Source organism: Cervus elaphus, chromosome 11 (genome assembly GCF_910594005.1).
Source record: "Cervus elaphus chromosome 11, mCerEla1.1, whole genome shotgun sequence".
NCBI lineage: Eukaryota > Metazoa > Chordata > Mammalia > Artiodactyla > Cervidae > Cervus > Cervus elaphus.
In genome coordinates this window covers 29096564-29122007 of record NC_057825.1, presented here as the reverse complement: position 1 = coordinate 29122007, position 25444 = coordinate 29096564, and the positions used below count along the sequence as shown (strand labels likewise).

At 39.5% G+C, this 25444-nt stretch overlaps 1 long non-coding RNA gene across 1 annotated transcript in view; it reads right to left on the bottom strand.

The window, feature by feature from the left end:
• Positions 1–1122: 1122 nt before the first annotated feature.
• LOC122703906 overlaps positions 1123–25444 on the bottom strand; it is a 157300-nt gene continuing 132978 nt past the window's right edge. The window contains exons 3-4 of the long non-coding RNA XR_006343650.1: positions 13369–13524; positions 1123–1220 (exon numbers count right to left, since the gene is read on the bottom strand). This is a non-coding gene — a long non-coding RNA (uncharacterized LOC122703906). The remainder of the gene's footprint in view (positions 1221–13368; positions 13525–25444) is intronic.

The window sequence follows — 25444 nt, the reverse complement described above, 5'->3', positions numbered from 1 at the left end:
AAAATATGGGTAAAAGAAGCAGGGATGATAAAGAAGAGAGGGAGCAATTGACATCATTCTGACTTTCAGTCAGTTCAGTTCAGTCACTCAGTCCTATCTGACTCTTTGCGACTCCATGAATCGCAGCACACCAGGCCTCCCTGACCATCACCAACTCCCGGAGTTTACCCAAACCCATGTCCATCGAGTTGGTGATGCCATCCAGCCATCTCATCCTCTGTCATCCCCTTCTCCTCCTGCCCGCAATCCTTCCCAGTACTAGGGTCTTTTCCAATGAGTCAACTCTTCGCATGAGGTAGCCAAAGTATTGGAGTTTCAGCTTCAGCATCAGTCCTTCCAATGAACACCCAGGACTGATCTCCTTTAGGATGGTTTGGTTGGATCTTCTTGCAGTCCAAGGGACTCTCAAGAGTCTTCTCCAACACCACAGTTCAAAAGCATCAATTCTTTGGCACTCAGCTTTCTACACAGTCCAACTCTCACATCCATACATGACCACTGGAAAACCATAGCCTTGACTAGACAGACTTTTGTTGGCAAAGTCACGTCTCTGCTTTTAAATATGCTGTCTAGGTTGGTCATAACTTTCCTTCCAAGGAGTAAGCGTCTTTTAATTTCTTGGCTGCAGTCACCATCTGCAGTGATTTTGGAGCCCCCAAAAATAAAGTCTGACACTTTTTTCACTGTTTCCCCATCTATTTGCCATGAAGTGATTGGACCGGATGCCACGATCTTAGTTTTCTGAATGTTAAGCTTTAAGCCAACTTTTTCACTCTCCTCTTCCACTTTCATCAAGAGGCTTTTTAGTTCCTCTTCACTTTCTGCCATAAGGGTGGTGTTATCTCCATATCTGAGGTTATTGACATTTCTCCCAGCAATCTTGATTCCAGCTTGTGCTTCCTCCAGCCCAGCCTTTCTCATGATGTACTCTGCATAGAAGTTAAGTAAGCAGGGTGACAATATACAGCCTTGACGTACTCCTTTTCCTATTTGGAACCAGTCTGTTGTTCCAAGTCCAGTTCTAACTGTTGCTTCCTGACTTGCATATAGGTTTCTCAAGAGACAGGTCAGATGGTCTGGTATTCTCATCTCTTTAAGAATTTTCCACAGTTTATTGTGATCCACACAGTCAAAGGCTTTGGCATAGTCAATAAAGCAGAAATAGATGTTTTTCTGGAACTCTCTTGCTTTTTCTGACTTTAGGTTGTGTTGCTTCTAGGCTAAAAGACAAAACAAAACAAAACACTGGTAGAACCCTAGGAAAGGGTAGTGAATGGTTACAGTGGAATCTTAAGAAAAAGGTAATTTTTTTTTTTTCAGATAGGAAGGTACTTATTTTCAGATAATAAGTTACCTATTTAAGCTTTTAGCTCAGCAGTAAAAAACCCACCTACCAACGCAGGAGATGAAGGTTCAATCCTTGGATCAGGAAGATCCCCTGGAAGAGGAAATGGCCACTCCAATATTCTTGCCTGGAAAACTCCTTGTACTATAGATAAGATATTTATTTATTTGTGAGAACATGGAGACTTGGAGTGCAATGACCATTGAATCTTTTCAGAGTCCCTGACTCCTCCAAGCTTCAGAATACATTTACCTTGATCTTTGAGTGTGCTGGCAGGAGGTTCTGTATTTTTGGCTGTTCTACAGGAAAGAGCCATTCAGAAGTTCTCAAAAGCATATAGGCAACTCCTTGATTGTTGTTCTCTTCCTCTGTTCAGCTTAATATGAAAATAGATGCAAATATGTAATACTTTAATACTATTTATAAACACTAAGCTCTCGAGTCTGACTCTGCTTTGTGCTAGGCATGATGCACCATGCTTGGAGGTGTATGCTACAATAACTATATAAGGATAAGTCCTCATCTTGAGCTTGAAGAATTAATGTTATGCTGAGGTGCATTGTAAAAATAAAAAAGAAACACTGCAGCACCTATTACAGAGGTAGTGCACTGTAAATTACCTAAAGGTTTGCAGCTCTAAGTGCCAAGTGTATAAGGGGAGCCTGACGGTGGAGACTTCAATTCAGTAAATATTTATCAAATACCTCTCCTGTCTCTTTCTGAATACTTAGGACATCAAGACAAGTTGATCACAGCCCTGTTCTCTGCTTGCTTATAAGTCTTTAAAGAAAAAATGGACAAACGGAAAAAATAAAAGTATAGGTTAGAAGGTGGGCTATTATTTTTTATTATGGGGGAATTGGAAATGAATTCATTAACTCCATTGTGTAAATAGCCTGCATGCAACATTTTAACCTTAATACCTTTGCTTTCCTAATTGAAAGGTCCAAATTCCCCAATATTTCTACGTAACTCCATATGGAAAGTTAGGAAAGAGAGATTGAGTCAGCTTGATCTGATGTATGACTTGGTTTTCTCTCCCAGGCACTCAAGTCTTTTTGAAATCTCATTCTAATGAGAAATGTGATTTTTTTTTTCTCTCCTTTATTATCAAAAGACCTTTGGTTCACAAAGGATGAGAACTGGGAAGAGTTTGGAAACTTTGACATGCAAACAAAATACTATTAAATACTCTTTCTCAGAGAAGTCAGAAATTGTGCTTGGATCCAGGGTTTCCCAGGTGGCGCTAATGGTAAAGTACGTGCCTGCTAATACAGGAGACTTAAGAGAAATGGTTTCCATCACTGGGTCAGGAAGATCCTCTGGAGGAGGTCAGGGCAACCCACTCCAGTATCCTTGCCTGGAGAATACCATGGGCAGAGGAGCCTTGCGGGTGACAGTCCATAGGGTTGCAAAGAGTCGGACGTGACTGAAGTGACTTAGCACACACAAGGGTTTCCCAGGTGACTCTAGTGGTAAAGAAGTCACCTGTGGATGCAGGAGCCTCAGGAGATGCAGGTTCGATCCCAGGGTCTGGAAGATCATCTGGAGGAGGAAATAGCACCCATTCCAGTATTCCTGCCTGGAGAATCATGCAGACAGAGGATCCTGCAGACTGCAGTCCATGGGGTCACAAAGAGTCAGACACTACTGAGCATCTGAGCACACTTACACACATGCTTGAATCAGGAAGTACTTTCAAAGAGTAGGTGAAATTTGAAAAGAAATCTAAATACAGATGAAGAATTTTACGTGGAAGACAGTTGAGGAAGGAAATTCCACTTGCAGAGACTGAGTGGAGACACAAAAATCAAACAGCGTGAGACGTGATAGGGACAGTTTGTAGTGATATTTTGTGAGAGCTTAGCATGTATTAATGACAAAAGTGTGAAATAAATCCTGGAATGTAGGTGTCAACCACATTTTGGAAAGCTTTAAATACTAAGACTTATGTAAAATCCAGTAGACTGTGGGAGAGTCATATAGAGGCTTTGTTGGAGATAACAATGCCGTTGAAGTTTATCTTAGCAAAATTAGTACGGTTGTCATATGTGAATTATCTAGAATAAGACAAGTAAGTGTTAGAGAAACCAATTAATGAGTTATTAAAAGCGTCAGGGCAAGATATAAAAAATAGTCTGAATTAATTAGATGGCAATGGGTAGGGAAAGAAGTGGGCAAATGAGATTCTTATCGTGAAGGTAGAATCCTGCATGATTTGGAATATATCACATGAAATAAAGTGAGTGGCTCTGATGAATATAAGGGAAATCTGAAGAGTGAGGGAATATGACTCTAAGAATATGCGTCTCATTGATTAGGAACATGAGAATGTCACTATCCGAAACTAATCAATAAGAGAAGGTGGTTATTCCAGATGATAGATGCATAGCCACTTGGAGGTCTAAATATCTTAGGAAGAGGAGTGTATTACTTGCAAAGCCATATTTTAAAATAATGGATTTGGTGGGAGTAGGGGAATGGACTGAAGGGGCTAAGTGCTTTGAATAGCAGTTGGTTGATCATTATTAGAACCTTCAAAAGGAGCATCACAAAACATCAGGATACCTTGTTGTCATTCATGTTCAGTCATATCTGAATCTTTGTGACCACATGGACTGCAGCACACCAGGCTTCGCTGTCCCTCACTATCTCCTGGAATTTGTCCAAAGTCATATGCATGGAGTCAGTGATGCCATCCAACCATCTCATCCTCCGTCACCCCCCCTCTCCTCTTGCTCTCAATCTTTCCTAGCATCAGTCTTTTCCAACAAGTGGGCTCTTTGCTTCAGGTGGCCAAGGTATTGGAGCTTCAGCTTTAGGATACCTAGGTAGAAACTAGTGGGGCATCACAGTAAATAGTGATGGTTTGTGACTGAACTTTGTGGGACTTCCCTGGCAATTCAGTGGTTAAGACTCTGCACTTCCACTGCAGGGGGCATGGGTTCAATCCCTGGTTGGGGTACTAAGATCCTGTATGCCATGTAACACAGCCAAAAGATAGAGTGAAAAAATAAATTAAAAATAAATGGACTCTGTGTCGAGAAAGTGATTGTGTGCATTGATTTTTAAGAAGAGGAATTTTCAGGGGCAGAGAGCCTACATAATTTAAATATGGAAGTCAATTTTCTCCAAAAGAGCAGCCCTTACTAATCCTTCTGGGAGGCACACACACATTGACAGGAAAGGAGGGGAGAAATCCACATATTTTCATTGAGGGCCCCCTGTAGTCAAAGGATAAAGACAAGAAAGACACATATTGATAAAGAAATTTTAATAACTGGGAGGAAAGGATAACACTTTTCAGCTTACAGAACTTGAGTACAATTACCTGACATCTATTTTTTAAGAAAGAGAAGGAAATTTAATTGAATGCACAGTTAGACATCTATCAAAATGAATTTTCTTTAAAAATCTCATATAACAATATCCCATTTCTTTCTCAGCATAATGATTTCTTACCAACAAAGCCTGTCAGTGTTTCCTAGAAGCAATATTGAAGTGACTTCTTGCTGGAAATTCAGCAAATGAACTTTTTTTGCTCCCAGAATCTCTCTCCTCATTAGGCTAGTTAGAAATTCGCCCGGGGCTCCCAGCCCTTTTTCTCTCTGACGGATGCTAAGTGTAGAGGAGCTAATGGACACTTTAACTGTTAGGGGGCTTTCGATTCAATCCCTTGCAGCCCGGCAGCTCATTCCAAGTCCTTTCAGAAGAGCTGCAATCATATGCACAAATACGATGGTTAAATATGGGCTGGAAGGGAAATAGGTTGTTTTTTTCCCCCCTCATGACTAAAGGAAAAACTGGTTAAAAACAGGAAATAATTTCTGAAGGTTTCCAACAGCCTGGGACCCTTACTCCTTTAAAAGCTAACCCCTGGTGGACTTGCTCCTTTAGCAGTTTGTTCCTAACAAGGAGAAAGGTGGGGAAGGAAGCCTTTTCCCTAGCTTCTCTGTTGACACAGCCTCCTCCTGTGGGCCACCATGTCATATTTTTTTTCCCTTTAAACTGCCATCTAATAGCAATTGCTTATAGAATAAAATAGCCTTAAAATAGCTTGGATTTCAAATAAAGAAAAATAAGAACCCTGAAACATGAACATGAAACACGTTTCTATGAAAATGTGTATCATCTGAGAATAGGTACAATTAGGTGTTTTCCTGGTTACTTAAACTTTTTCTGATTTTCCCATCTCTCCTCCGTGCTTATCTCACACTAATATTAGCAACAATATATTGGTCAGCACTTATTCGCTGATTGTCTGTGTTTCCTTTGTTCTTCCATCTAGCTGGAAGGTTTTTAAGAGATCTTCTCTTTTCTTCCACTTCTCAGCTTCCTCCCAGCGGGTCTGGCAATGAGACTCTGATTTTACAGTTCTTGATTGCATTCTTAATCTATAGGTTAAATTTGGTTTGGGGAATATTGGCTTGATGTTTCAGATGGTTTAGATCCAATAATCCACAAATGTCTAGACATTTAAATGAGGTCAGGAAAAAAAAATCTATTCTTTGAAATTTATTTAGCAATTCCAGACATCGATTTGGAGAATGTGTCTTCCACAGGCAACAGAAAGAGAAATTTGTTCTGGTTCTAAATATGAATCAAAGTGGCAAGACCCAGACTGTCCTATCTTTCTAAATGTAAGCTCTTTTTGAAATCTATAAAGATGCTCCCGTGAATCTGTCTGGTGCTGAAGCATCAAGGCACAATTTATCCAAAATGACTGCCATTGCTAGAAGTCAAGAGCTGAATGTAAAGAGATGCTGCTTTGCCAAGGCATTGGAGCTCAAGCTTCAGTCTTGATGATGGTGTTTTCTCCAGAATGTTCCCTCGTGATTTCTTTAAGTCAACTGACTATTTTGTTTTCTTGGGAAAAAAATATATATTGTATGATGACTATAGGACTTGATGGAACAGGATCACGTGTCTCGGTAAAAAACAAGGGCTTTTGAATCTGTGGCAGTCCATAGGCTGCCGCTCTGGCAACAGCGTCTCTCATTGCTGATGGCATGACCTAACATAATGTGACACGTACCAGAAGAAGTAATGTGACAAAATGGATCAAGCAGGTAATGCCATGCTTGAAAAATATGACATCTCATCTGAAACCATTCCTGCCTTCAGCAAAGATACTATCTCAAAGGGCACCTTGCTGTTGTCTACATCCTTCAAGCTTCAGATGATATCATCAGGGCCATATCATTATGGGCACAGAAGTAAGTAGCATTCAGGCAGTGACAAAAGTCAACCTTGGAGATTGCTGTGCTCCAGAACTCAGTCAGAGGAGGTGTAATTAGGCAGTGAGCAAGAAGATGAGCTGTCTGTCTTCTCTACCACTGGTCCCCAGTACCCTTATCTACAAGAAAGCAGTCAAGTTATTCCTCAAGTGGATCAGGTGGGGCTGAGAAAGCTTTAATCTGTACCACCAAGATTCCACTGCAGAGATTTTCACAACTTGGCCCAAGCTCCTTTTTTCCTTTAATTAATAGAGTTCATGTATTTATTATGTGTATGAGCCAGAGGCCAATCAGAAAAAGAGAAGCCACTCTAAGAATTTCAAACAGAAGAAAACTTAGTATAGAAACAGAGTTAAAAACTGTTGGAAAGGATTATAGGGAACTATAGGGAATGTTGGTGCTGCCCGGACATCAGAAACTAGAAGAGTCAACTACCCCTCTCCCACCCAGGGCTGGAGAATGAACAGTAAAAAAGTGGAGTCAATTCCTTAGCTCAACCCACAAATGCTATTGCAGCCCAGTTTTTTTTTTTTTTTTTTTTTTTAATATTGCTATTTATGTATTTATTTGGCTGCACTGGGTCTTAGTTGCCGCCCACGAGATATTCTCTGGGTCGTATGGGATCTTTCCTTGTGATGCATGAATTGTCTAGTTGTGGTGCAAGGATTTAGTCGCTCCACAGCATGTAGGATTTCAGTTCCCTGACCAGGAATTGAACCCATGTCCCTTGCATTTGGAAGGTGGATTGTTTACCACTGGAGCATCAGGGAAGTCCTGGAGCCCAGTTTTTTTTAATCCTCTATCCGCTACTTCTGTTGCTAGAACCCAACCCCAGGATCCAACTGACAAGAAGTCCAACAAATATAGTTTCCAGTCCCTGAAATCCAGAGCTTAGGATAGGGAGAGGAGGTTGAGCAGTATGAGGATGAGACTTAGTACAAGAAGACAATGTTGAACTTATTATGCTTCTTTAACTATTGTAATGAAAGGTGAACAAAACAAAGATACAGTGAAAGTAAGTCTCAGGTAGAAGCATGAATATTGTTAGCTATCTTCATGCATCTGAAGCTGGACAATAATGTATGATATGTATTATCCTTGGTGAGACCCAAAGGCCACAACATTATCTAAAGATATGACCTATTTCAGTTCAGTTCAGTTCAGTTGCTCAGTCGTGTCCAACTCTTTGCGACCTCATGAATCGCAGCACGCCAGGCCTCCCTGTCCATCATCAACTCCCGGAGCTTACTCAAACTCATGCCCATTGAGTCGGTGATGCCATCCAGCCATCTCATCCTCTGTCATCCCCTTCTCCTCCTGCCCCCAATCCCTCCCAGCATCAGGGTCTTTTCCAATGAGTCAACTCTTCCCATGAGGTAGCCAAAGTACTGGAGTTTCAGCTTCAGCATCAGTCCTTCCAATGAACACCTAGGACTGATCTCCTTTAGGATGGACTGGTTGGATCTTCTTGTAGTCCAAAGGACTCTCAAGAGTCTTCTCCAACACCACAGTTCAAAAGCATCAATTCTTCAGCACTCAGCTTTCTTCACAGTCCAACTCTCACATCCATACATGACCACTGGAAAAACCATAGTCTTGACCAGACAGACTTTTGTTGGCAAAGTAATGTCTCTGCTTTTTAATATGCTGTCTAGGTTGGTCATAACTTTCCAAGGAGTAAGTGTCTTAATTTCATGGCTGCAGTCACCATCTGCAGTGATTTTGGAGCCCAAAAAAATAAAGTCTGACACTGTTTCCACTGTCTCCCCATCTATTTCCCATGAGGTGATGGGACCAGATGCCATGATCTTAGTTTTCTGAATGTTAAGCTTTAAGCCAACTTTTTCACTCTCCTCTTTCACTTTCATCAAGAGGCTTTTTAGTTCCTCTTCACTTTCTGCCATAAGGGTGGTGTCATCTGCATATCTGAGGTTTTGATATTTCTCCTGGCAATCTTATTTAGCTACCGTGTACTTAGTCACTCAGTTGTGTTAGATTCTGTGGTACCATGGGCTGTAGCCCACCAGGAATTCCACCAGCTCTCTGTGGAACTTCCCAGACAAAAATACTGGAGAGGATTGTCATTTCCTACTTCAGGGGATCTTCCCAAACCAGGGATTCAACCTGCATCTCCTGCAGTGGCAGGAAGATTCTTTACTACTGCCACCTGGGAAACACCTATTTAGCTATAGTGCACATCAAATGATTGAACTTTAACTCTAATTGCCAAAGTTTTGGAAATAATTTTAGCACTTAACAGTTCTAAAAGTCTGGAACCAATTTACAATAGTGGATTGGAACTGATGCTTTGCTAGTTACTGTCTTCTCAACTTAAGAACAATAAATGTCCCAAATTTAATTAAAGATTGACCCTAATACCCATGGAAGAGAGACACACATGTTTAATACATTACTACAAACCTTTTAGAGTACCACATTTCTCTTTTCAGAGCAGCATAAAGTAGGAAGAAATTTATAAAAAATTAAAGAATTTACATTTGAGTCTCAGAAAGAATTTTCTAAAGCAAACTTTTTTTTACTTGGCACAGAAATGCCTCATTATCTTGATCATTACAGAGAAAATGAGGTGTTCCATTTAGCTGGTTTTTTCACATAAGCAGAGACTATCTTTTTAATTTATTTTTAATCATTGTAATATTTAAGAGTAACGTTTATTGTTTTCTTGCATACAAAATTAATATCTGATGGAGAAGTTGAATTAAGATTGCAAACTGAAGTCATTCTTCTACTTCCCTTCCCACTGAAATTTAACTGAAATGACAGAAATGCTATTAAGAAAGAATAATTTTATATAAACACTAGACAATAAGAAAGTATTCAAAGCATAAACTTTTAGGAAATCCTGGAAGAGAAAAAGGAGTTGGGATAAATTTTCAGAGGAATCAGAATATGGAAAATTGCCTAATGCCGATAATAAGAACCCCTCTTTAATGCAAGTTGGAGAAAATCCAAGCTTTATGACCATCAATGACAGACTAGTAGAGGCACATGTGTGTGCTATACTCAGTCACTTCAATTGTGTTTGACTCTTTTTGACCCCATGGACTGTAGCCCGCCAGGCTTCTCAGTCCATGGGATTCTCTGAGCAAGAATACTGGAGTGGGTTGCATTTCCTTCTTCAGGGGGTCTTCCCAACCCAGGGTTCAAACCTGTGTCTCCTGCATTGTAGGCAGATTCTTTACCAACTGAGCTACGAGAAAAGCCCAGTAGCAACACATGGGAAACCAAAATTACTGTATTTGGATTAGCTGAGAGAGCTGGATTCTTCCAGCTCTCCTACTTACATATTCGGTTTCCTTTTTCCTATATATTGTATGTATGTATGTTTTGATTTTATTTAAAAACAAACATTGATGCTGAGATTTCTTCTGCTTCTTAATGTATATATTTAAAGGTGGATTATCCTTTGTAATTTGAGTACAGTTATATATTATCAAATGTTTTCTTATGTATTTATATTTTAATTTAGTCATCAGTTGAAAGAGATCAATCTGGGTTAATATTTGGCAGTGCATTGTTGAGTAGGGCATGGATTTGACTGGGTCTTTTTTAATTTGTCCAAATTCTAAGATCATTGGCTGGAGGGTGAGTGGATAGGCATAAGGCTTACCAAATATTCAGTGTCCTGTAACCCTGCTGGAAACTGTTCTTGCTATATGGTTTTATTTTTGTTGTATGCTTCTCTTTCTTTTTGTCTGATTGGTTTTTTTAAATTTTTAATTATTTAATTTTTGGCTGTACTGGGTCTTCATTGCTGTGAGCAGGCTTTCTCTAGTTGCAGTAAGCAAGGGCTACGCTCTAGTTGTGGTGCACAGGCTTCTCATTATAGTGTCTTCTCTTGTTGCGGAGCACAGGTTCTAGACACTCGGGCTTCAGTAGTTGTGGAACACAGGCTTAGTTGCCCCATGGCACATAGGATCTTCCCAGACCAGGGATTGTACAGATGTCCCTTGCACTGCAAGGAGGATTCTTAACCATTGGACCATCAGGGAATCCCTGTTTGTTTTGTAATATACAGAAGGGGACCTACAGTGTACGTATTTAGTTCCTTGCCAGAATTAACATGTCTAAATCTAAAACTGCCAAAATGCATCACTCCCACATCACTCCTACAACAACTCCCTACTTTCAGCCATCAGCCATGACTTTTACTTGAAATTGTTGTCCCAGAATAAATTTATAAGTTGATGTCTAAGTTAGAGGGTGAAAGGGGGGTGATATTCAGGAGTGAAATGGCTTTGGGTACTCTAGAAATTATTTTTGTCATGTAGTAGGGGTGGAAATATACAGTTTGATTACTAGCCTACTGGTTTGTAAATTTATCAAGTCACAATGAAGGGCAGTGAAAACATACAAACATTTTCTCTGTGGATAGACTCTTCTTTCTCAGGACCATGTTCATGTCTGGAATGGTTTAATTGTATCCTGGTTTCTGGTAAATTTTTAACCAGTGATTTCCTAAGTTTCAGGATGGTTGAACTCCAGTATCTCTTGTGCATTTTCATACTTCTTTTAATCAAATTTTGCTATTTAGCCACCTTCTTCATTTCAAAGTCCAAGGGAAGATTACTTTCATTTTGAAGAGAGTATTTTCCCCCCTTAGAGCAGTGTCACAATTTAAAGTAATTTGTCAATGATCAAACGGCATGTAAAGTGGTGGATTCAGGATTTAATTCAAGTCACTATGTTACCAAAGGCCATCCTCTTTATATCTTTTCTTTTAAATTTATTTTCATTGCAGCATACATCATCAAGAAGGTTGATTTAAACTAGGGCTTATAAGTTAGAAAGATTTTTAACACCTGGAATGACAGAAGTAGGCATACCACAAAGGGTGAGAAAAGTTGGAGAACAATTTATAAGCAAGAAATTACATAACATTCAGGAAGACATCTAGTTTCCTCATAGGGTAGAACAAATGTACAACATTAGTAGCAAATAAGGCCATGATAGTGAAGGTATTGCATCCTAAGCTATTATACCCCGAACTGAAGAAATTACACCTGCTTCTCTAAGGGTTCAGCATCATTAAAGGTGACTTATTTTGGTAACTTGGAGAAGGCAATGGCACCCCACTCCAGTACACTCGCCTGGAAAATTCCATGGACGGAGGAGCTCGCTAAGAGCACAACTCAGCGACTTCACTTTCACTTTTCACTTTCATGCATTGGAGAAGGAAATGGCAACCCACTCCAGTGTTCTTGCCTGGAGAATCCCAGGGACGGGGGAGCCTGGTGGGCTGCCGTCTATGGGGTCGCACAGAGTTGGACACGACTGAAGTGACTTAGCAGCATTTTGATAACTTAGCAAAGTATGTTGTGTAGGTTGGAATGCAAGAGGGTATAAAAGTGATCAAGACAAGTTTAGGCATTTTGTGATTGGAAGTGAACTGTATTTGGAATAAAATTAAGCTTGATCCAAGGGAATTTTGAAGAATTAGTTAGCTACAACATGGAGATTTATGTATTAGTGGCTAAAACAATATTCAAATTATTAATATCATATTCACATAAGAAGTAGGTAGATTCCCATTTTCAGAATAAAATGATAAGTTTAATTTTAGATATGCTTAGAATGAGCAGATCATAGGTTACCCTGGAAATGGTGTCCAATAGACAATGTAGGTTTAGATCCATCAGATGGCTGAAGGGTGAATTTTAGAGTATTCTAAATAGAGGTGATAAATTGTATCCAGCACATAGTAACTGCTCAAATATTAATAAAACGGAATTAGCTTGCTTTGGAACTGAATGGAATTGAACAGTTATCAAATTCAACAGAGGAAAAAGTAGTCAAACAATTAGAAGGAAACTCAGATGGTGAAGTTGTAGTGTTACCAAAGGTATCATACCGGCTAAGGGAGGACCAGGGCTGGAAAGAAGATGCTGGTGGGAACACAGAGTGATCTGTATGGTAGCCAGATTCAAGGAATTCTGTAATATGCAAGCATTTACATTCAAAAAAGCCATGTTTGTGGAATGTCTCCTAGTGAATACAGGCTTCTCTGGTGGCTCAATGGTAAAGAACCTGTCTGCCAGTGCAGGAGACACAAGAGACTGAGGTTCGGTCTCTGGGTTAGGAAGATCTCCTAGAGGAGGAAATGGCAACCTGCTCTAGTATTTTTGCCTGAAAAATCCCATAGACAGAGGAGCCTGAGGGGCTACAGTCCATGGGGTTGCAAAGAGTCAGACACAACTGAGCGACTGAACATGCACACACATACAGTGAATACAGCAAAGATAATAGTGAGAAGCCATTCCGTGGATGTAGGTGCTGCAGTTCACAAGGCGGGAAACTTCACCAGGTGCTAAAGTCATGCTGAAGTGAGCCTTAGATACCACTGTCCTTGAGGAGTTTGCATTTTTCTGAGGAAGATCAAATAAGTGGAAGAGTAGAAAAGTGTCCTATGAGAAAAACAATTCTACCTTTTCTGCAAAGACATTCACATTTCAGTGACATTGGGTGCTTCCTCATTAATTTCTAATGAATTAATGAGAGCATAAATAACACACCCTTCCTTAGCTAGACTGAAGCTCTACAAGGTCAGAGATCATGTAGGCTTTGTTCATGATACTTCCTCAGCACCTAGAAAGAACCTGCACAAGAGTTCCTCAATGAGATATTAAAAATAATAATTAATGGATGTATCGATGGGTGAATAGGTGACTGGACAGATGAATAGATGAAGACATCCCTGACCAGTCTTCATATGTGAATACACTGCTTTCCATCACTGCCTTTCTTTTTTCAATTGTATTTACTCACCTATGTGTTTCAGCTATTATTCCAATCCTTAGTTGAACCACAACAGAACAGGTAATGAAGTACTCAGTAGAGCTGCTGTTTGAAGTAGGCCACATTGTATCTCTCAGTCTTATGTCCTTGATTTTTCCCTCAACATCACAGCAGCAATGAGGGTACCTTAAAAATACAATAAAAGATACTGTTCGATTTTTTTGAAAGATAGAAAAATGCAGTTTTCTTCACTTTCTCAAAATGATATAGCTTTTGAAAATATTAGACTTTTGACCAACTTCTGCATTCAGAACTAAAGAATCACCTTTCAATTACTTCCTACATGAATATAATGTGATTTGATGTTGTCGACCAGTTCGTATAAATGGGAAGTTATTTGCAGTTAGTCTGAGAGGTTCTGAAGGACTCTTTATGGAGAGTTGATCAGATTTTGCTAGACTCTGAAGTCCTTGAGATCTGTGCAACCACCCAAGGACATCAGATTATTTGAGGGGGAGATGAGAAAACTTGTTCTGATTCAACTGAGACTATTCTCTGACTTTCTAAAGCTTCAGACAATTTAGGAATGAATGCACACTGCACATGTCTCTTTCTGAAATGTTCTCCACCTTAGTTTTGACATGAGAGTGAAAGCACAGTTCTATAATATATGAAGATATCTGTGGGTTCTATAGACATAGGAAATTTGTGATATTTCTCAGGAAGACATCTTATTTCATTAAATTCCTGGTTGATTCCTGCTATTGTATGAGGTTGGGCTCTTCTCTATTAAAATCAGTCTGGAAGCATTCTGAAATGACTTGAAACTAACACTCCTGCAGATTGGACCACAGAGGCCATAGGTATTTCTGTGCCTTAAAATTATATTCTAACTTGCATGGCTAGATTTGTACATAGAGTATTTGTTTTGGGGTACTAATGGGCTTCATGTAACAAAGGACACTGGGCTCACACTTGGGGTATTTTAGGGAAGTCTATGTTAAGGGCAAATTCCACTATATAGTTATAAGGGACTTGATTTAGGTCATACCTGAATAGAATAGTGGTTTTCCCTACTTTCTTCAATTTAAGTTTTCATTTGGCAATAGACAGTTCATGATCTGAGCCAGAGTCAGCTCCCAGTCTTGTTTTTGCTGACTGTATAGAGCTTCTCCATCTTTGGCTGCAAAGAATATAATCAATCTGATTTTGGTATTGACCATCTGGTGAATCCATGTGTAGAGTCTTCTCCTGTGTTGTTGAAAGAGGGTGTTTGCTATGACCAGTGTGTTCTCTTGGCAAAACTCTGTTAGCCTTTGCCCTGCTTCATTCTGTACTCCAAGGCCAAATGTGCCTGTTACTCCAGGTGTTTCTTGACTTCCTACTTTTGCATTCCAGTCCCCTATGATGAAAAGGACATCTCTTTTGAGTGTTAGTTCTAGAAGGTCTTGTAGGTCTTCATAGAACCATTCAACTTCAGCTTCTTCAGCATTATTGGGCGGGGCATACATTTGGATTACTGTGATAGTGAATGGTTTGCCTTGGAAACAAACAAACATCATTCTGTCATTTTTGAGACTGCATCCAAGTACTGCATTTAAGACTCTTTTGTTGACTGTGGTGACTAGTCCATTTCTTCTAAGGGATTCTTGCCCACAGTAGTAGATGTAATGGTCATCTGAGTTAAATTTGCCCATTCCAGTCCACTTTAGTTCGCTGATTCCTAAAATGTTGATATTCACTCTTGCCATCTCCTGTTTGACCACTTCTTTTGCCTTGATTCATGGATTTAACATTCCAGATTCCTATGCAATATTGCTCTTTACAGCACTGAACTTTACTTCTATCATAAGTCACATCCACAACTGGGTGATGTTTTTGCTTTGGCTCCATCTCTTCATTCTTTCTGGAATTAGTTCTCCACTGATCTCCAGTAGCATATTGGGCACCTACTGACCTGGGGAGTTCATTTTTCAGTGTCTTATCTTTTTGCCTTTTCATACTGTTCATGGGGTTCTCAAGACAAGAATACTGAAGTGGTTTGCCATTCCCTTCTACAGTGGACTACGTTTTGTCAGAACTCTCCACCTTGACCAGAATCAAATCCCTTATGACTATACAATGGAAGTGACAAACATATTCAAGGGATTAGATCTGATATACAGAATGCCGGATGAACTATGGACGAAGGTTCATAACATTGTACAGGAGGCAGTGATCAAGATCATCCCCAAGCAAAAGAAATGCAAAATGGTTGTCTGAGAAGACCTTACAAACAGCTATGAAAAGAAAAGAAGTGAAAGGCAAAGGAGAAAAGGAAAGATATACCCATCTGAATGCAGAGTTCCAAAGAATAGCAAGGAGAGATAAGAAAGCTTTCCTCACTGATCAGTGCAAATAAATAGAGGAAAAGAATAGAATGGGAAAGACTAGAGATCTCTTCAAGAAAATTAGACATACCAGGGGAAGTTTTCATGCAAAGATGGGTCCAATAAAGGATAGAAATGGTAGGGACCTAACAGAAGCAAAAGATATTAAGAAGAGGTGACAAGAATACATAGAAGAACTATACAAAAAAGATCTTCATCACCCAGATAATCAAGATGGTGTGATCACTCATCTAAAGCCAGACATCCTGGAATGTGAAGTCAAGTGGGCCTTACAAAGCATGACTACAAACAAAGCTAGTGGATGGAATTCCAGTTGAGCTATTTCAAATCCTGAAAGATGAGCTGCACTCAATATGCCAGCAAATTTGGAAAACTCAGCAGTGGCCACAGGACTGGAAAAGGTCAGTTTTCATTCCAATCCCTAAGAAAGGCAATGCCAAAGAATGCTCAAACTACCACACAATTGCATTCATCTCACAATCTAGCAAATTAATGCTCAAAATTCTCCAAGCCAGGCTTCAACAGTACATGAACCGGGAACTTCCAGATGTTCAAGCTGGATTTAGAAAAGGCAGAGGAACCAGAGATCATATTGTCAACATCCACTGGATCATTGAAAATGCAAGAGAGTTCCAGAAAAACATCTACTTCTGCTTTATTGATTATGCCAAAGCCTTTGACTATGTGGATCACAACAAACTGGAAAATTCTGAAAGAGATGGGAATACCAGACCACTTGACCTACCTCCTGATAAATCTGTATGCAGATCAGGAAGCAACAGTTAGAACTGGACATGGAATAGCAGACTGGTTCCAAACAGGGAAAGCAGCACATCAAGGCTGTTTATTGTCACCTTGCTTATCTAACTTATATGCAGAGTACATCATGAGAAAGGCTGGGCTGGAAGAAGCACAAACTGGAATTAAGATTGCTGGGAGAAATGTTAATAACCTCAGATATGCAGATGACACCACCCTTATGGCATACCTCTTTAGTTTAGTGAAGAACTAAAGAGCCTCTTGATGAAAGTGAAAGAGGAGACTGAAAAAGTTGGCTTAAAGCTCAACATTCAGAAAACTAAGATCATGGCATCTGGTCCCATCAATCCATGGCTAATAGATGGGGAAACAGTGGAAATAGTGGCTAACTTTATTTTTGGAGGCTCCAAAATCACTGCAGATGGTGACTGCAGGCATGAAATTAAAAGATGCTTGCTCCTTGGAAGAAAAGCTGTAACCAACCTAGGCAACTTATTAAAAAGCAGAGACATTATTTGACAACAAAGGTCCATCTAACCAAAGCTATGGTTTTTCCAGTAGTCATGTATGGATGTGAGAGTTGAACTATAAAGAAAGCTGAGTGCCAAAGAATTGATGCTTTCAAACTGTGGTGTTGGAGAAGACCCTTGAGGGTCTCTTGGACTTCAGGGAGATCCAACCAGTCCTTCCTAAAGGAAATCAGTCCTGAATATTCATTGGAAGGACTGATGCTGAAGTTGAAACTCCAGTACTTTGGCTATCTGATGCGAAGAACTGATTCATTGGAAAAGACCCTGATGCTGGAAAAGATAGAAGGCAGGAGGAGAAGGGGATGACAGAGGATGAGATGGTTGGATGGCATCACTGACTCAATGGACATCAGTTTGAGTAAACTCCGGGAATTGGTGATGGACAGGGAGGCCTGGTGTGCTGCAGTACGTGGGGTCACAGAGAGTTGGACAAGACTGAACGAGTGAACTGAACTGAACTGATATTAAGGGCCAGAAAATTTGATATAGGGTTGACATGTCAGAATTTTTTTTCTGATAATTCAACAGGCTGGAGAGGGGAAAGAAAGATTTTCACAGGATGCTGGTTTGTGTGGAAGGTCAGCTGTGTTTTAGATGAAGAGAGCAAGGACCGTGGTGATAAGAGTATTCTGCACTGGGGCAGCGATTGAAGAAGGATGAGAAGGCAGTGGAGGAGCCAGTAATCTAGCAAGAGTGCCTAGGAGAAGCACTACAAAGGAGGCAGAAACTTCTGGATGTGTTCATACACAAGGAATTTTCTGTGTATTTTTTTTACAATGTGTGTGTTCAGTTCCTCAGTTGAGTCAGACTCTGTGACTCCAGGAACTGTAGCCTTCCAGGCGCCTCTGTCCAGTGGATTTCCCAGGCAAAAATACTGGAGGGTGTTGCCATTTCCTTCTCCAAGGTATCTTCTCAACCTAGGGATCGAACCTATGTCTCTTGCACTGACAGGTGGATCCTTTACCACTGAGCCACCTAGGAAACCTCTTTTTACAATACGGCTGATTTTCTGCTAAGTGAAAATGCTTAGACTTGATCTCTACACATTTAAAAGTCATTCTTTGTCCTTGATATGGAAGAGAATTATGATAAAACTAATGTTTTAAATTAAGTTCACAATACTCATTGATGTCAGCTTTTTTAAAAGCACTTAGTTTATGCCAAGCACTATTCCTTCATATTTATGAACTAATTTAAACTGTAGAACAATTCAATGAAATTGCTACTATTACCTGTTTTTCAGATGATCAATGAAAAGAAATAGAGGAAAACAACAGAATGGGAAAGACTAGAGATCTCTTCAAGAAAATTAGATACCAAGGGAACATTTCACGCAAAGATGGGTTTGATAAAGGACAGAAATGGTATGAACCTAACAGAAGCAAAAGATATTAAGAAGAGGTGGCAAGAATACACAGAAGAACTGTACAAAAAAGATCTTCACGAGCCAGATAATCACAATGGTGTGATCACTCAGCTAGAGCCAGACATCCTGGAATGTGAAGTCAAGTGGGCCTTAGAAGCATCACTATGAACAAAGCTAGTGGATGTGATGGAATTCCAGTTGAGCTATTTTAAATCCTGAAAGATGATGCTGTAAAAGTGCTGACTCAATATGCCAGCAAATTTGGAAAACTCAGCAGTGGCCACAGGACTGGAAAAGGTCAGTTTTCATTCCAATCCCTAAGAAAGGCAATCCCAAAGAATGCTCAAACTACCGCACAATAACACTCATCTCACACGCTAGTAAAGTAATGCTCAAAATTCTCTAAGCCAGGCTTCAGCAATACGTGAACCGAGAACTTCCAGATGTTCAAGCTGATTTTAGAAAAGGCAGAGGAACCAGAGATCAAATTGCCAACATCCGCTGGGTCATCGAAAAAGCAAGAGAGTTCCAGAAAAACATCTATTTCTGCTTTATTGACTACGCCAAAGCCTTTGACTGTGTGGATCACAATAAACTGTGGAAAATTCTGAAAGAGATGGGAATACCAGACCACCTGACCTGCCCCTTGAGAAACCTGTATGCAGATCAGGAAGCAACAGTTAGAACTGGACATGGAACATCAGACAGGTTCCAAATAGGAAAAGGAGTACATCAAGGCTGTATATTGTCACCCTGCTTATTTAACTTATATGCAGAGTACATCATGAGAAACGCTGGGCTGGAAGAAGCACAAGCTGGAATCAAGATTGCCGGGAGAAATATCAATAACCTCAGATATGCAGATGACACCACCATTATGGCAGAAAGTGAAGAGGAACTAAAAAGCCTCTTGATGAAAGTGGAAGAGGAGAGTGAAAAAGTTGGCTTAAAGCTTAACATTCAGAAAACTAAGATCATGGTATCTGGTCCCATCACCTCATGCGAAATAGATGGGGAGACAGTGGAAACAGTGTCAGACTTTATTTTGGGGGGCTCCAAAATCACAGCAGATGGTGACTGCAGCCAAGAAATTAAAAGATGCTTACTCCTTGGAAGGAGAGTTATGACCAACCTGGATAGCATATTAAAAAGCAGAGACATTACTTTGCCAACAAAGTTCTGTCTGGTCAAGGCTATGGTTTTTCCAGTGGTCATGTATGGATGTGAGAGTTGGACTGTGAAGAAAGCTGAGCACCAAAAAATTGATACTTTTGAACTGTGGTGTTGGAGAAGACTCTTGAGAGTCCCTTGGACTGCAAGGAGATCCAACCAGTCCATCCTAAAGGAGATCAGTCCTGGGTGTTCATTGGAAGGACTGATGCTGAAGCTGAAACTCCAGTACTTTGGCTACCACACGCAAAGAGTTAATTCATTGGAAAAGACCCTGATGCTGGGAGGGATTCGGGGCAGGAGGAGAAGGGGATGACAGAGGATGAGATGGCTGGATGGCATCACTGAATTGATGGGCATGAGTTTGAGTAAACTCTGGGAGCTGGTGATGGACAGGGAGCCCTTGCGTGCTGCGATTCATGGGGTCGCAAAGAGTCGGACACGACTGAGCATCTGAACTGAACTGAACTGAAACTGAGAATTAGAAAAGTCAAATAACTTCCCCAAGAGTGCACAGGAAATAAAAGGCAGAATAGGGAACCAAATCTGGACATTTGAACTCCAGAGTCTGCCAAATCACTCTATAATGATTTCTGTTTGCTTAATAGCTGTTTAGAGCTTCCCTGGTGGCTCAGACAGTAGAGTCTGCCTGCCGTGTGGGAGACCTGGGTTCTATCCCTGGGTCTGAAAGATTCCCTGGAGAAGGAAACCAGTCCTGTATTCTTGTCTGGAAAATCCCATGAATGGAGGAGTCTGGCAGACTATAGTCCATGGGGTTGCAAAGAGTCAGACACAACTGAGCAACTAACACTTCCTCACTTTCAACAGCTGTTTGTCATGTATCTTTAAATAACAAGAAGCTTTTACAACAAAATAACTTTTCATGGTTTTGTATCATTGTTTGGTCAGAATATATCAAAAGACGTTTACTCAGTTCCCTTTTTGGTAAACAGTTAGTTTGTTTTTCATTTTTGAAAAATGCCATGATAAACAGAGCTCTGTAGATTTTTATCTTTGCAAACAAACCCCCCTGAAAAAGCAGCTCTTAGCAGTGAAATGACTGGATCAAAGGATATGCATATTTTTAAGGATTTTGACATAGCTCTCATAAATCACTCCCCAGAAAGACTTCCCAGTTTGCACTGCACTGTCAGAGACTGAGATGATCAGTATCCCTACACCCTCATCAGAAGTTATTATTATCTTTTCTTTAGCTTTGACAGTTTGATAATCTCAGTATAACTCAAGGTACTTTTAATTTGAATTTTTGATTGCTAATCAAGAAGTTGACTGTTTTCATACATTTAATACTGATTTACATTTCATTTGTGAATTTAATGATCCCATTGTTTAATTTACAAGTAATAATATTTTATAGAGTACAATTTTCACTCCTTTTATTGTATTTATTGAAAACATTTTCCCTAGAGATCTAATTTTATACTTTTTAGATGTAAGTAAGCTTTTAAAATTCACACAAATATATCTATGTGTGCTAAGTCACTTCAGCCATGTCCGACTCTTTGCCACCCTATGGACTGTAGCCTTCCAGGCTCCTCTGACCATGGGATTCTCCAAGCAAGAATACTGGAGTGGTTTGCCACGTCCTCCTCCAGGGATCTTCCCGACCCGGGGATCGAATTCACATCTCTTATGCCTCCTGCACTGGCAGGCATGTTCTTTACCACTAGTGCCACCTGGTTTTCTTTAAATCAACATTTAGTTAGATCCTTAGAACCTTTCCCTACCTTCAATATTATATTTTTTTCCTCTTATTTTGTATTGGTGTTTATGGTTTTAGTTTTTTTTTAAGATACTGATTGTTTTTGGATGAATGATCTGAAGTAGGTAGATTGCTTTTTGTTTTTCCTCAAACAATTAACCACTGGTCTCAGGTTTATCAAGTTTGTCAGCCAGTGGTGTCATTATGATCAAAATTTTATTTATCCCATTAACATGAATTATTATACTATTAACATATAATATTAATAGATTAATTTCATACAACTTCATCAATTTATGTGCTAATGTGGTCAGCTCTTTTCCTTAAGATATTTATCTTACTTATCATGGTGTTGTCTGTTTTATGAGAAAATAACTTGTTTTTAATTATACAAATGATACAGACTTATTGTAGAAACAAATCAAGCACACAGTAGGAAAAAGCAGGTAATAATTGCCATTAAGTGTTTAGGTTAGATCCTTTCATCTCTGTTGGTGGTTGTTTTCAACATGTATTTTTCAAGATATTATACATCTTGATTTGTAATCTATTTTTAAATTCAATAACAACAAAGTTTTCTCTACCTACATATTCATCTATAATATCAACTGTAATGACTACATAGTTTGATAGCTAAAAAGTTTGCTGAATTTTGTGCACTTAATCACAAACTGTCATATACAGCTACTTTTCAAAGTTGCTACAAATAATAACATAATAGTCATATATTTAAATCTTTGGGGCAAGAGGTATTTGTAAGAAAGCTAAAACATAGGTTTTCTGGGGAGTTCTAACATTTTTTCCCCTTCATGTTGCATAACATACCAGAATCAAAATCATCTTTCTAAAGAAGCATTGGGATTTTTTATTTTTTATTTTTGACCACACTGCACAGCCTATTGGGGAAAGAAGTGGCAACCTGCTCCAGTGTTCTTGCCTGGAGAATCCCATGGATGGAGGAGTCTGGTGGGCTGCAGTCCATGGGGTTGCAGAGAGTCACTCAGACTGAGCGACTGAGCTCGCTTGCACAGTATATGGGATCTTAGTTTCCCAGGGATCAAACCTGCATGCCCTGCATCGGAAGCTTGGAGTCCTAACCACTGGACTGCCGGGGAAGTCCCTGAAGCAGTGTTTGAAATTAAGGAATAACTTACAGTCAGTGAAGTACCTCCATCTTAAATGCACTGCCTTTGAGATTCTACTTACGTATACGTCCGTGTAACAGTCACACAGGAGACTCCATCCTGCCTGTGTCACCTAAGGTTTATCTACTGTCAGGTTTGTCTCTCAGCTTCCCTGCAGACCTCCAGCCCCCATTTGTCTTAGCTGGAGGTCTGCAGTGTAGGGGCTGCACCTACAGCCCTTCCGCTCCGCCCTCAACCTCAGAAGGTTCAAGGTTCACAGCAGGCTTCTTTTAGCTGCGCCTCACCCCGTTACTCTATAAAGGAAGGGTCTTTCAGCCCACCCTTCTAACTGCTCCCTGCCTCCAGCATGCTCTTCGGTTGCTCCATGAAGGCATATAGAAGTGTGTTGGCAATGTGATGGACTTCTGCTTGGTGACCTGCCTTTTTGGGATTCTACACTGTCAAAGATCGTCAGCTCTTAGATGGTGAGTTCGAAGCCTAATGAGTTTATAAACTCAGTTTATAAACCAGCTCTGCTGGTTCACCCCTTCTTAGCAGATTCCTCCTCCTTCCACACTGGCAAGCGTGACAGAAGTGTTCTCAATGTTCTTATAAGAAGAAACTCACTTTCTATTGTTTAGTTCATTTCCGTTTGTGTCCTTAACTCTGGAGGGTTTTTCAAAAACCATGGTATGATAGCTCCTCAAACTTGATTTGATATTTGGGGTGAGGTCTATAGTATTTTTTTGCAGTTTTCAACATCAGAACCAAGTGCAGGACTCCTACCCCAGTGTTTTCAATCTTGGGATATATGTCTCGGTAGCTATGGTTATAGCTTCTTTCTCATTTATAGTACTAGGAACAATATATTCTCTCTCATTTCACAGATGGTCATTGATAGAATTCATTTTGTTATATAAGTCTTTTAAAATTTTAGTTATTGACTAAATCAATTATACTATGACTTCTTTTTTCTAGTTGCAATCATATTTCTTTCTTTAGCTAATTTCTTCTAGTGCTATAAGAGTTACTGTGTTGCTCTTTTATAACTTTAATTAAGTTTAAATATGTTATAAGCTTTAAAAATTAGAGTATGTAAATCTATAAAATCTCCCCTGGTTATACCTTTGTTTTATCTCATAAATTTTTGTACAAGATTTTCATAGTGATTATTGACACATAGATTTTTATCAGGGTTTTGTCTGTTTTTTGATGAAACTGTTATTTAGCAGAGTTTTTTGTTTTGTTTTGTTTTGTTTTATTTTCCCCTAGTGATTTGACATTGGGCTATCTGCTAGTAAATAACTACTATTAGTATTTCATTGTGTGTAAAGTATTGTTTGCAATTTATTTCAGTATTCTTAATTGTGTAGGATATGATCAGTGTTATTTATAAATATTTCAAAAGCAATTGAAAAGCAAGTTTAGTCTTTGTTTATGACATAGAGTTGAACATTTACCAATTTAATCAAGTCCGGTCATTGATTCCAATTCTCTATATTTTATTTATCACATTTCTCAACAAAAGGAAATTACTATAAATATTAACCTGTTGACTAGGTGATTTAGAGACTGAAAAAACATGGAGGCAGAGCTAACATTTAGAACCCTGCCTTAGATGAGATTATGGCTCAGATGGTAAAGAATTTGCCTGCAACACAGGAAACTTGGGTTTGATACCTGGGTCAGGAAGATCCCCTGGAGAAGGAAATGGCTACCCACTCTAGTATTCTTTCCTGGAGAATTCCATGGCCAGAGGAGCCTGGCAGGCTACAGTCCATGGGGTTGCAAAGCATTAGGCATGACTGAGTACTAATGCTTAACTTATAGTCCTAAACAAACATTGGAAAAGGGACTCAAACAATCAATAAATCATCAAACTCAAAAGACAAAATATTAATTTTATATTGATACAATGCTTTACCCTATCAAAGTGATTTTGTGTGCATTTCATCCTGTATTTAGAACAACTAACTGTGTAATATAGTCCCTTATTCAATGATGCAGAAATTGATAGAAACAAAGTAGCTTCCCTAACGTCACACAACTTTTAAAGAGTAGAGCGAAGGCTTGAATTACACTGTAATGAATATTAATTGTCTTCCCACAGCACTGGAATTGTCTACATAATTAAAGGTCTTGTTACTAAATTAATTGAGGGAAAAAAAAGAGTCAAAATTATGCAGAGGTTTGCTTAATTCGGTAGCTCATACACGGTTCAACTTTTTTTCCATTTTTCCCCTTTGTCATCCTCAGCAAAGGTGAACATTTTTGTCGTCGGGCTTAACCCTGTATGTTCTCAATGTTGCTGTCATGGCTGTAAGTATCACATTCTCATACAATAATATCTATGGAGTCTCCTTCCCCACAAAGGAAGAATCAGTGTCCCTTATTGGCGTCATTTTTCATTGTTTGATGCAGACCATTTGTAAAGTCTTTATTGAATTTGTTACAATATTGCTTCTGTTTTATGTTTTGGTTTCTTGACCATGAGGCATGTGGGGTCTTAACTCCTCAGCCAGGGATCAAACCCACACCCTCTGCATTGGAAGGTGAAGTTTTAACCACGGGATCACCAGGGAAGTCCCCATGTCACTTTTTAAGAATGAAGAAAGCTTTCCTAGGATACTCCTCAGCAAATATCCCCTTAGAACTCAGTTCCAGAATTGTATCATATGCTCAGTGTTAACCACTGATAGCGAGAAAAGTGAAATCACTGAAATTACTTTATACTTTTTAAGATTTAGAAATTGAGACTTGAGAAGGTGACTCTGATGCTGCAAAAAAAAAAAAAAAAAAGCCATTTCTATTGTCAAAAATAAGGAAAGGGGGTGGCTTTGGGTAGGTGACAGCGTCTGTGATACAGATATAGATATTGGAGATCAGAGTGAGAGAGGATGAGTCAAAAACTATTACAGACCATATATTCTGTGAAATGGGGAAAATAGATTACTATTGAGAAATAGGAAAAGAACAAAGAGATGTCAGTCTTGATGGAAAGATGATAGCTCTGGTTTGGCACAAGTTGGTCAAAAAGATGGGAT